Here is a 13,917-nt window from a genome sequence, read left to right as displayed (position 1 = left end):
CTTCTCCCTCTGCCCCTCCCCACTGCTCTCATTCTCTCTCACTCGCTCTCTCAAATAAATAAAATCTTAAAAAAAAAAAAAAAAAGAATTTGTTTCAGGAAGAAAGGAGAAGCCAACGAAGTAAAATACTAACAATAGGTCAGTTAAATACTGATGGCGTATGGTGATGAGCTCATCAGAATTATTCCGCTGCTATGAATATTTAGCTATTTAAATTTCCACAAAAGCATCAAGTGAGAAAAGGTAAATGTTGGCCCTTTGTCACTCAGACATTTCTGTTCTAAATAGAATTATTACTATAAATCTTACTCTGTAATTCAAGTTAGTTATACAAAAGACATAAAATATGAGAGAGAGCAAGCACAATTCATGGAAAAATATCACAGAAATTTTACATTGGAAGTACCACAAAAGTAATTTAACCTCATCTTTTACATTTTGTCAGATGACTTAGTGAGTTGGCTCTATGCCTGTACACTTTCTCATATTGACCCAAACTATATTTTTTGAGGTCATACATTAAGTCATCCATCCATCCATCCATCCATCCATCCATCACCAGGAAGGTGATGATGTGAAGGAATGGCCCTTGCCATCAAGACATGTATGTGCTAAGAGAGAAAGCAAACATGTAATTAAGTGAATTCAGTAAAGCATTGTTGTGCTATGAGAGTGGTGGTCATTTCTTGTTATGTGCTGGGAGTGAGCTTGAGGCCAGGAATGTACTCATATAGAACAGATGGTAATGAAATAAATCAGTGTTGAGATTCAACACCATAAAACTGAAAGGCAAAACCATTTTTCCTAAACTTAAGTACAGGGGAAGAGTAGGGAGGAGGAAATGGATATTTGGAGCAATGGGCACAGAGCGAGCACATGCAAAGTCCATTTGAGGGAATGCAAGTCATTGATCTTGGCAGAGCCTAGAGTTTTGGTACTTCCTCTTTCACCCTTTAAATACTGGAAGTCTGCTTTCTTCACTGTGGTGTAAACATAGGCGAGGACATTAGAGTATAACTTTTCACCATCCTCATTGCCCTCACTGGGTATATCTGAGTTTCACAGTGGCTCTCTTTAGAAGTTAAGGATCATTATTAGAAGGAAATATTTCAGTTGTAGTGTTAACTTGAACAGTACAATGAGGATAATTCTTCCAATGGTTGGACATAATAATTCCAATATTTTATTTCTAGGAAGGCAAGGAAAACTAAAAGAGCATAAAATGATAAGCTGTAGTCACTCCTCACTGAGAAAGTTTGTGTTGTTCCTGATTTTGTAGCCTCCATTAAAACAGTGAGAACAAATAATCCTAGATTTTTGAGGCAGTGGAGTTCTGAACAGTTAGAGCTGGCCTTTGAGTTCTACTCCCATCTAATCTTTGGGGAAGCTACTTAATATCTTTAAGGTTGAGGTGTCTCAGACAATAAAATGCCTTATTGGATCAGTGTGAGGAATGAATAATTAATGCTTATAAAGCACTTAACAGAGTATGATACATGGAGAGTAAATACTTAAAATATTGAGTGCTGTTTTTATGTGCGACTCTCATAAATAGAACGGTCATTCCCAAGCAGATATGGGCATAAAAATCACTAGTAGAAACTTTTCAAAGTGTACATGGCAGGGCCCCATTACTTACAAATTTTTATTCTGTAGCTCTGGGTTATGTACCAGACATTAAAAAATTCTAGGGGTTCCTGGGTGGCTCACTTGTTTGGTTAAGTGTCTGTTTCTTGATTTTGGCTCAGGTCATGAGGTAGAGCCCCATGTTGGGCACCGTGCTGAGTGTGGAGCCTACTTAAGATTCTCTCTCTCCCTCTGCTCCTCCCCCTGCTTACAGGCGCATGCTCTCTCTCTCAAAAAAAAAAAAAAATTCTAGAGATTATCATGATGTAGTTAAGAGTCACCAGTATAATACATCACCCATTTTTTTATGAATCCCAGTGGATTTTTACATCATTTTAAACTACCAAGAACTATGACCTTCTTTATTTCATGGAGCCCTGTCATGTAGATAAATTAAGTAAACTGTAGTAAACATGCTTTATTTGAATAACAAAGCATTTGGTAAAATAAAATGTTAAGACAAAGCCGGTAGAATTCTATAGATTGAAGGAGTTGGTCAGAAAGAGGTGTTTCTTTATATTTTTATTTTATTGCAACTGTTCTGGAAAGATGCCTATGATTCTGCTTCGGGTGCTGATTCCTGTCATCTGCTGTCTTGCTAGGTGACCCAGAATGACACCATGGTTGTTTAAAACACTAATCTGTCAGTTCTGTAAACTTTCGCGGACAGCTCTTTGCCATAGTTTTCTACTCATCAGTGAGGTCTACACAGCCGTACAGTTGACATTGATTTGTTCCATTCCATCCTGACATCATGGCTTTGTTCTTTCCAGATTTGTCGGACACTTTGCTGTAGGCTTCCTATCATTACCCTGTCATTTGTGCCACCTTCCCTTCGATTTGGCTTCAGAACATGTTTCAGTGGGATGAAATTCACATTGCCAGGAGTTTGTGGGTATGAAGTCAACTCATTCATGTGAAATGGGAATTAAAAGTGCCGTGGAAAAAAGGTCACCTAGGATTATCTGATAGCACAAATTCTTGATGGAGGCAGAGACGGGAGATACTAGGAAGCAAAAACTCATCTACACGCTGGAAAACTGGCCAGGGGACAGAAAAATACCATCCTGGAAATTACTGCATCCTAGAGCCCGAAAGGAGAGAGCAGTGACCTCCCCTTCTCTCATTTTATATAGAACTAGAATGATTGTGTTGGTGTTGGTGCTTCTGAGAACCAGGTCTTAGAAACAAGTGTGGTATATGGTTATGCCTGGGGGAAAGCTGGAGGACCAATTGGTACAATTTACAATACTCTTGCTTAGGGCCTTCAACAGATGGTAGGTAGAAAGGCCAGGGGCATTTTAGGTTCACTCTTATTCTAGTTTGTACTCCTTTGCTCTGAGGTTTCGAATTTCTTTTAGAAAAAAGAACTGACATCCAAGTAAAGAAGGTAATTTGAACTCTGCGTTAATATCTGCTCCCTCGCCAAAATGGCAATGAGACTTTTTAAAAAGGATAACCCCATAAACTTAGAGAATGGGTAAATAAAGAACTATATTTCACCATGTTTGAATGGCTATCAACTCGGAATTACTTCATGTACCATTGAAGAAAGCAACAGTGCTTCTAATTAAACTATAACATACTATCAAATGTAAGTCATCCCAATTTAACAGAGAGTAACCCAGAGGCATTAAAATGTGAAAAATTTTAGAACTGATCAGTCTTAGAACTGATAAAATATGGTACAGAGACAAAGTGTGGTAAATCACTTATATCTAAGAAAATAAGTTGTAAGCAGTAGGAGAAGAAAAAAGCATAGGCTATTTTATAAGGACTCTTGCAGAGGTTGGTAGGAGTGGGGATATGGGGCATGAAGTATGTAGCTATACACACAGGAGATTGTTTGCAAATCTGTGTAAATATTAGTCAACCACCAGACCCCTGCACCGCTCCCCCCCAACACTGGCAAAGACTAGAAGTGTATTATCCAGAGGTGATGAAATTAGAATCTCTTAACTCAGGGGTATAAGGAAGAGCATTAAAGTGGGTACTGAAAGTTGGCAGGGGGAGTAAGTGAAATTTTACATACTAAATTTTGAACCTCTCCCCTTTACCCTGCCCCCAGCCTCTACACCTACACAGTTTTCAGAACAGGGGCAACCACGTTCATACTCAAAGCTGGAGCTTGAGAGAGCCTTCTATGGGAGTTGTGCATGGACATGCCCAGTGATTCTCCTAGAAGAGCACAGCTAACCAGCTCTATTCACCTGGAGTCTGATCAGCTCTCTGAACTCCCACTCAAATAGAAGAAGCTTGCTGGGGAACTTGATAGGTTCAAAAGCCTATAACATGAAAGACAGACTCTAAAACAAACTGAAAATCATCATAAAATAGGAACTATGCAAAGAGAAGAAAACATAACATTAACATCATGGAGAGAGAAAAAAAAAGACAATTTTACATAACATACATACTGGATGATAATTAAAAGGAATATTCAGAGAACGAAAAAGTAGGTCTTAGAAATTTAAAGTATAATAACATGAATGGACCAACCACTTGTTAGAGACCTATATAATTAAATTGAGGAATCTTTCTAGAAAGTAAAAGCAAAACATAAAGAAATGGGAAACTGGAAGAGGAATAGATTTAAATAAGAAACCCAGGCAACTGATGTAGATCTTAACATCTGAAGAGTTTTAAAAAAAACAGCAACAAGAAAAAATTTTTTTAAAAAGGAGAAAAGCATGAAAAATTTTTCAATAGAATTGCCTAGAACTGAACAATGTAAGTTTCTGTATTGAAAGGTCCCACTAAAGGTTCTGAAAATGTCTAAAAATAGATATAGATCAAGACATATCACAATAGAATTTTAGAACGCTAGGGACCAAGAAAAGGTACACTTTTTCTGGGGAGAAGTGAAAGCAGATTTCACACAAAAAAATAATAAAAATTCAGAATGTTTCACACTTTTCAACAGCAACACCTGGAAGGCAGGAGATAATGAAGCACAAGCTTAAAACTCTAAGGGAAAATTATTTCCAACCTAGAATTCTCTACTTCTTCTTTTTTTTTTTTTTTACAATTTTTATTTTGTTAGTTAGAATTCTCTACTTCTACATACTTCTATAACCAGCCTTAGAACTAAGTTTGAGAGTAGAATAAAAACATAGCAGATATGTGAGGTCTCAAAACCTGCCTCCCACTCTTTCTCTCTGGAAAGGCATTTTCTACCAGAAAAGGAAATAAAGTAGGAAAATGAAGAAAGCAGCAGGTCTGGAAAGAGGGAACCACATAAGAAAAGGACAAAGGAAATCCCCAGCATGGAGTTGAAGGGAGAGTCCAGGATGATAACTGTGTAAATGGGCCAGGCTAGAGCAGGTTGGAAGGTGCCAGAAGAGATTTCTTCAGTGGATAGAACTGATATATTATTTCCTGTGTTTGATTTAGTGAGAGAAGTTTATATCAATCAAGGGAAGTTTTTGGTTGGATTCATGTTAAGTACATAGGCAGCTGAACAAATAAACAACAGTGACAAAAAAGACAAAAAAAGACAAATAAAAAACAGTGACCAAAAAAAGCCATTCATTTAGAGGAAAAAAATGTTGTATATTGATGTTAAAAAAGTCATGGTATGAACCACATACATTGTGATATTGTTCTACTGGACATCAAAGTTTAGCTGTATGGGGGACACGGGGGGAGATGGGAGAAGTGTCTACGCACGATGGCAGATACGGAAATGGAGCGAAATCCTCATCTTCTGCAATGGGAAATCAATTGATGATGCCTGTAACTGAAAACTTAAGAAATAATAATATTAGAGAGTTAACGGAGATATGGATATACAAATCAGAAAAAGGAGTTAAAAGTGCTTGCCTCTGAAGAAGAGAAAATTTGAAAAACAGTGCTGCTGTTTTTCAAATAAACTTGGCAGATATTTTACCCATTTCAATTTGTATATGTACATATTGATTTAAAAACAGAAATGACAATTATTTTCCCTTATACAGCTAGAAATATAGGTGGCCATTAGATTCTCTTTCTATATATAATTTTTAGTTTATATATTTTATGTATTTATGCATTATCTAATACATAAATATATATTATATGTATAATTATGTATATTTATTATGTATAAAATGTATAATTATATATAATACATAAATAAATATATTTTATATATGTATAAAATCAGGGAGGAGCTGATTAGAAGGATAAAAAGCAAAACAAAGAAAATTTAAATGAAAGAAACATCACTTAGATAAACCTTTAACAGCTCTTTCAAGTAAGGATTGCACATTTTTATTACAATTGATGAGCCTACTGAGTTCTAAGAATAGCACTATGATGGAGACATTTCACAGAACTGCTGATTTTTTTGAAGTCCTCTGGAAGTTTTCTTACATTCACTTGTGATCATAAAATACATTCTTAGAGAAAAATTGTTTTGTGACATTCGGTTTGGCCATTTCATTCCAGGAAGCTTGATACCAGGATCTTGGGTCATTTATTCATCAACATTTACCTAGTTCCAATGTATATCAGACATTTTGCTCACAGATAAAATGATGACTTAGGACCTAGTTCCTTCCTTAAGAAATTCACAGTCTAGGAGGGATGCAAACCCTTGAAGAGATCATCATAATAAAATACATAAAGGATAAGAACAAAAATATAAATGGATTATTATTGCATCACAAGTAATAGCATTATACACTCTTGACAAGTGGAGATTGGAGCAGCTGGCCATTAAAGGGAGGTGGACCTGTTGCTCATTTATAGGTTTTCTGTTCTCATCTAGGTTGACCTAGCGGGCCTTCTTTGAGGCCTCATTTAGGAGAATGCTGGAGCCTTCACTACCATGATCAGACCTTTCAAATCCCATCGCGTTTCTGCTCCTCACCTTCATGCCTACCACCCTTCTGTTACATACTTGAGACTACTCAGGACCGCCATTTTGTGTCTGGGTAGGTGCTGGTCCTCTCTAGTTTTTACCTCTACAGGAGAAGAGGTTGACAACGAAGTCTTGATGGCTGAGCCTATGTAGTCTACACAGTCTCAGGGTATGTCCTGAGTCCATGTTCCCACTTCATGTGGCTAGTATGATCATTTTGAATCTTTAGTCATTGGATTCTAGCAATCAGATCTACTCTGTAGAATATGTCTTCCACTGCCTAGAAACTTATCCATCTTCTCTGTTCTCCACATCTGTCCAATCTCTTCCATCTTCTCATATTACTAAAATTAATGGTAAATCCATATTTACTAAATTCACTATTCAGTCTAAACTTTTCTACTTCCTCAAATCTAGCTTGTATAGTCCCAACTGATGCTATGGTACAATGTTAAGTGAATTATTTATTGATGGAATTGATAAAACTCTGAGTATATGATTTCTGATTTCAGTTTTCACACTGAGTTAGCTAAGCCCCCTTGAGAGTCTTTATATGCTTTTATCCTTTTAAAAATATTTAATAAACTACATTTAATTAAGCTGAATTAATTATTAATTATTTATTTAGGCTCTTTAGGAAAAAGTTATAAAACTATATGATAATTTTTCTTATAATCCTAGTGTGTTATGTGACTCAACGATGTGCTATTCTAAGAGTGAATATCCTTTAGATCTGGCTCTTGGTAAATTTTAATAAGCTTTGGTATCATATATCTGCTACTGTTATAAGACTTTATCTCTAAAACAAAATAATTTCTACAGAGTGGGGAGATTTAGGTTCTCTAACACTACTTTGCTTTTTCTTCAAACTTCCTTTACCAAAGGATGTCTTCTTTAATCCACACCCTATTGTTAATTCCCACAAAATCCCAATTTCTCTGGATAGTTTCTGAATCACATTTTTGGGTACAATTTTACTTAAGCATAATTGATATTTAAAAAAACTGCCTATATTTAATAGACACAGTTTGATGGGTTTGAACATATGTGTACACCCATGATAACCATCACCACAATGAAGGTGATAAACATATCCATCGCCTCCAAAAGTTTGGGTCTCTTTTATTTATTTATTCATTTTTTTGGTGATAAGAACACTTAATATGGGATATACCATCTTAACAAATTTTTAAGTGTACAACACTATAGGCATCATATTGCACAGTAGATCGCTAGAACTTGTTCATCTTGTATAACTGAAACTTCATACCCATTGAACAACAGCTCCATATTTTCCCCATTCCCTAGCCCCTGGCAACCACCATTCTGTTTTCTGCTTGACTCTTGCACACACCTCATATAAATGGAGTCCTGTGCTTTTTCTCCTCTGTACCTGACTTCTTTGACTTAGTATAATGTCTTCTAGGTCGATTCATGTTGTTGCAAATGGTGCAGATTCCTTCTTTTCTAAGGGTAAATAATATTTCTTTGTAGGTATCTGCCATATTTTCTTTATCCAGTTGTCTGTTGTACATTTAAATGGTTTGCATGTGTTGGCTATTGTGAATACTGCTGCAAAAGGGGTGTCTGGGTATCTCAGCCAGATAAGTATCTGACTCTTGATTTCAGCTCAGTTCATAATCTCAGGGCTGTGAGGTCGAGTCCCACATTGGGCTCCACACTGGCACCTGCTTGGGATTCTCTCCTTCCCTCTCCCTCCGCCTCACCCTCTCCACCCTCTCCCTCTTAAAAAAAAAAAAATAGTGCTGCCGTGAACGTGAGTGCAGATACCTCTTCTAGATCCTGATTTTAGTTCTTCTGGATATATACCCAGGAGTGGGATTCCTAGATCATATGGTAATTCTATTTTTAATATTTTGAAGAACCTCCATACTGTTTTACATAGTGGCTGCAGCAATTTACATTCATACCCACAGCATACAGGCATTTGATTTCTCTACATCCTTGCCAATACTTACCTTTTGTCTTCTTTGAGAATAGCCATTCTAACACGTGTGAGGTGATATCTCATTATGGTTTTGATGTGTATTTCCTTGATTAGTGATATTGAGTACCTTTTTGTATACCTATTGGCCATTTATATATCCTCCTTGGAGAAATGTCAATTCAAGTACTTTGTCCATTTTTTTTTTTCTACTGAGTTGTATGAGATCCCTATGTATTTTGGAAATTAACACCTTTAAATATTTTCTCCCATTCTATAGGTTGCCTTTTCACTCAGTTGGCTTTTTCCTCTGCTAGAAGGAATGGAAGCTTTTCAGTGTGATGTAGTCCTGCTTGTCTATTTTTGCTTTTGTTTCCTGTACTTTTGGTGCCATCACTTTTTAGATCCTGATTTACATCACCACTTCTGCACTGAAACTGCCCAGGAGAACACCATGCTAGTGGTCTTTGTCCCCACATTATTCTTTTATTTATTCTTTTATTTATTTATTTATTTATTTATTTATTTATTTATTTAGGCTTCTTTTGTTCCTTCTACACTCCAAATCCAAAACCTTCAAAGATCTTCTTTACTCTTTTTTTTTTAAGATTTATTTATTTATTTGAAAGAGAGAACACACATGCAGTGGGGGAACAGCAGAGAGAGGGGGAAAGAGTCTCAAGCAGACTCCACACTGAGTGCAGAGCCGGACACGGGACTCGATCTCATGACTCCAAAATCATGACTTGAGCTGAAACCAAGAGTCAGACACTCAACCAGCTGCGCCACCCAGGCACCCATTTCTTCACTCTTCTTATCTTTCATTAAAGTCTCTCCTTCACTGAATTAATTTAATAACATATATTCACTTTCAACCAGTCTACAAATTTCACTAAATATATCCACATAGTTTTATTTTTCCAGTTGATTTCTTGAGTACCCCACTTGGCCTTATTAGCAACATTTCTCTCATGAATATTCTTCTACCTCAAAGTCTCTAAGAAACCCAGGGAATTATTCAATCCTGAGAGGTCTGTCATCCCTCCAAATGTCAGACTGAGTTAGAACTGGAGAATGTCGTCTTTCCACCTGCACCACAGTTTAAGTAGCCCCAGTGGAGTGGAAGCTCATTCGTTGTTGTGATGATGCCCTAGATGGTTCTGTGGATGCTGTTAGGCCATATACGCGTCTCTGAGTTTGAGAACAGTTGCAGCTCTTCTAGCTCCCAATTCTAAGGTCAGTTTCTAATTCCAGGCATAAAAACCACACTAGGCCCAGCTCCGGTCCTGAGAGTTCTCAACCCTAGTGATATGCTATGACGAGATCAGCTTCCCCATGAGCTTTTAGGCCCTTGAGTTGGAGTAAAGTAGAAAATGACTGTAATGTGAACAAAAAGCAGAAGACATTTCAGAACTTGGTCTCTAAAGTTTGAAGAAATAAAAATTATTTAAATAACAAGTCTTAACACGAATATGAATGAAATTCATAGTTTATATTGGCATCACATGCCCTCTTTGTTAATGGACTGCTATGGCCTCTAAAACAAAAGAATTGAATATACAAGGAAGATTTAGTCCATCCAATATTCATTAGCTTCTTTAATGTTACCCCTTCTCTCTGTCCAGATCTCCTAAACAACATCCTTTGTCTCATTCTCTTTGTTGCTCTTGAAGGAAGAATTTCTTTCTTGGCCAAGGCTAAGCCTTTCATCTTAATATTTTCGTTAGGTAAGGAAGAAAAAAAAAAAAAACCAACAGAACTTAGGAAATAGCAGTGTTATGATGTATACACAGGGCAATGCATGTACAGCACTTAGCTCGGTGCAGACACATATATTTAACAGATATTTATTGAGCACCTACTATGTGTCAGGACTGCTCTAGATACTAGATACATTGGCAACACAGCAGGAAAAATTTCTGCCTTATATATGGTCCTAGAAATTATGCATGCAATAGTGAGTACTCAATAAAAAATTGTTTCCAATTTTATTTTTAGGTTTTATGTTGTTATATTAATAAAACATAGGATTTTAGATGAAGAAGAGAAACTTCCTTGCTCCTTGAGGACCTTGACATTTACTATGTATTCCTTAGCAAAGCACAGGGGGAAATTCACTAATTACTTTCTTGGATCATATACACGATGACAAAGTAAACATTTATTGAATGGACATTTTAAAAAGGCAACATATTGATACCCATTTTCTTAATAAAGAAAATGTCAGTTCAGTTGAAAAGTCATCATGTAAATAAAACAAACAAGTCACCCAAAGATAGCCATTTGTTTTTAATCCTATAACAGTGAACAACATTGAAGAGAACATGTAAAAGCTTAAGTATTTGCCTGGTTAATAGTTCATTTAATATGAGTTTTAAATATGGCAGAAAGTATGCTTTTACACATCAAGCACAGAGGAAAATTGTTAATTCTTAAAAACCTTCCAGCTTTCAGCTAAGATAGAGGAACAGAGCCTAGCAATACCTTCCCATCTGAAACAACAACACATACAGACAATATGAAATACGGCTTTCAAGATTCTGAGCTTTAAGCAGTAAAGAAAGGTGGTTCCTAAGAGACACAAAGCAAATAAGGTGAGCCTACAATTTCCCCAGCTACAACAGTGTAGAAAAGGGGACCCGCAGAGTCCAGGGGACTCCCTGCACTGGGGAGACCAGCACTGACAGTCCAGGGAGGTAAAAGGGACTAGAATTTGTGGGGCAAAATAGAAGAAGGGTGATCACTGCTCAGAAGGAGAACCCTGGAGATCTACGAGGATCCACTTGAGCTCTTCAACTGAGACCTGAACAGCCTGTGGTTTGTAAGGAAACCACCAGGGGGCAGGGAAAGAACCATTTGAAAGAATGGAAGGAAGTAGTACCAACCAGGGGACAGAAACAGGTGCCCAAACTGGGAAACCCAGAGTCCATTGGTCATTGAGTACTTAGAAGGATCTACCTAGGTAAAGTAGAGTAATTAGCCCTGGGCTAAATGCTGTTCTGTCTCCACTATCAAATCTGAAATGCAAGACTCAAGTATATCAGATTGCATCCAAGTAACTGTGCCCTGGAACAGAGCTTAAGATATCTGTAGGAATATGAAGAGAATAATAAGAATAATAAGAGCACAATAAGGTAAAATTCAAAATGTTTTATGTTCAACCAAGGATCACCATACATGAGGAGGAGCAGAAATAGGGCCCATACGGAGGGGAAAAGTCAGTCGGTTGAAACTGACCCAGATGCTAGCATTAGCTAATCAGGACATTAAAACAGTTTTGTGTTTTTTTTTTTAAATGTGTATTCCCTGTGTTCATGAAGTTGGAGACACTAGGTGTAACTTCTAGAGATGTTTGATTCATCAATGTCTGAGATAAAAACATACTCAACAAGATTAATGGTGGATTAGACATTGCAGAGGAAAAGATTAACTCGACACCAGTGGACACTATTCAAAATGAAACACAGAGGGAGAAAAAAAGAATCTTAAAAATGGGAAAAGAATCCATGAGCTGTGGGGCTATTCCAAGTGGCCTAATATATATGTAATTATAGTCACGGAAAGAGGGGAGTTAGTGGGGAAACGATTCAAGCAATTAATGACTAAAAGCTTTCCAGATTTGATGGAAACTAAATCCACAGATCCAGGAAGCCCAGTGAACCCCAAGCATAAGAAACATGAGTAAAAGTACAGCAAGGAACTTTATAATCAAGTTGTGCAGTGCCAGTGTTAAACAGAAAATCTTAAAAGGAGGCAGAGAAAAAAGACACTGTGTAGACAAAGAAACAAACACGTAAGTACCATAGTTTTTTGTCAGAAACAAACGCAAAATGTCTTGCAAAAATGAGGGCAAAATAAAGTGTTGTGAGGTATGTAAAGCTGAGAGAATTCATCACCAAAAGAAACCACATTCCAAGAAACATTAGAGGGAGTCTCTCAGACAGAAGAATGATGCCAGATGCAAATAGAGATCTACACAAGGTGATGAGGAGCATGAAAATTGAGACTGTGTTTGGAAGGCAGCTTGCATGAGAAAGAATCTCCTGGCACCTCCCTCCATAACTCGGATGTGGAGGAAACATGCAGTGAGGCCACCGCCTTACACAGGCACACTCAAGGGCAGTGTCTGTCCTCGCAGAAGCTTAAGGTCTGTGATTCGTGACCCAGATTGTGCACTGTCTCACCGTATTGCACAAATAACAGGCACAAATTGTGCTACTTATAACAGGTGCATATATGCGACTAGTGAAAATACTTTAGGTACTACACGTAATGAATTTCCGTCTACCTATGAGGAATTCTCTATGATCTTTAAAGATTATGTTTTTAAGGTGATACCAATCCAAAGGTGGATAGCTTGGTTTTCTGTTATGACAGATTCGAGATAAAAGATATTATAAAGCCTGGAAATGAAAATCTTCTAGAACTTGCATAGTTTTGTGGAAAGAACTGCCCCCCCCCCCCAAAAGGCAGTAGAACGTTCTGGGAGAAGAAGCAGAGGTTAGGTGTACAACATGCGTTCTGGCAGAGGTCTTGGTACTTGTTCCTTACAGATAATCTTTGCTGTCCTTCAGAATATGTAAGAATAAAGATGTGAACTCCCATAACATGCTTCCTTAGTTTTAGCACTTTAAAGGAAACAGTTGAGCTCTCATTTGTAGCATGTTTCCTTTTTTTAATATTTTATTTTTTTATTAGAGAGGGAGAGAGGGAGCACGAGTGGGGGGAGGAGCAGAGGGAGAGGGAGAAGCAGACTCCCCGCTGAGCAGAGAGCCTGAAGAGGGGCTCCGTCCTGGGACCCTGGGATCATGACCTGAGCTGAAGGCAGATGCTTAACTGACTGAGCCACCCAGGCGCCCCTTGAAATGTGTTTCTTACTTAGTTCCTCAAAATACTGTTAACAGAAAAGAAATCTGCTCTTGTGGAAGAGAGCAAGGGGATTTTTAATATATGTGGAAGACATACCAGATCCTACTTTTTAAAGGTATCACCCAAGAGTGTCTCAGGGTAGCAAATACAATAAACTCCTCTTTCCTGGGAAGACAAATCTCTGCAATGTTGGGAGTTTTCATTCTCCCACACTGACCTGTATTTTCAGTATTTTCCAGCATTTTGTTTTCCCATACCCCAAACCTAACTGTGCAGATAATTTATTTTTTTAAAGAAATCAAATGTAATTTGATTATGTTGTAAGAACTTCTTCTGAACTTTTTAGTTCAAATACATGCTTTGCTATAATTACATTTATTAAAAAACTTAAGTGCATGGGAAAATAAAACCGAAAGATTAAAATGTGGTACAAACGTCCTATAATTGGAACAGCTAAGATACTTGACATACTGATTGAGTTATTTTTCATTAAAGTTGATCCTTTAACCGTGGATTTCAGGCAGATTTGTAGAAGCATTCTTCATTGGTTTAATTGGGGCTTCTTTTTTTTTTTTTTTTAAGGCGATACAGCAAATATCTCAAAGGATATTCACTTAGTAATTAGGCTATAAAG

The 13,917-nt window shown here is 37.2% G+C and overlaps 1 protein-coding gene across 1 annotated transcript in view; it reads left to right on the top strand.

Annotated features, from left to right (window-relative positions):
• Positions 1-13,917, top strand: part of CTNND2 (catenin delta 2) — an 885,151-nt gene that overhangs the window by 311,804 nt on the left and 559,430 nt on the right. The gene's annotated exons all lie outside the window — the stretch shown is intronic.

The sequence above is a fragment of the Ursus arctos genome, unplaced genomic scaffold (genome assembly GCF_023065955.2).
Source record: "Ursus arctos isolate Adak ecotype North America unplaced genomic scaffold, UrsArc2.0 scaffold_15, whole genome shotgun sequence".
Classification (NCBI taxonomy): Eukaryota; Metazoa; Chordata; class Mammalia; order Carnivora; family Ursidae; genus Ursus; species Ursus arctos.
The sequence above is the reverse complement of the archived record's forward strand: the minus strand, read 5'-3'. Positions and strand labels throughout refer to the sequence as shown.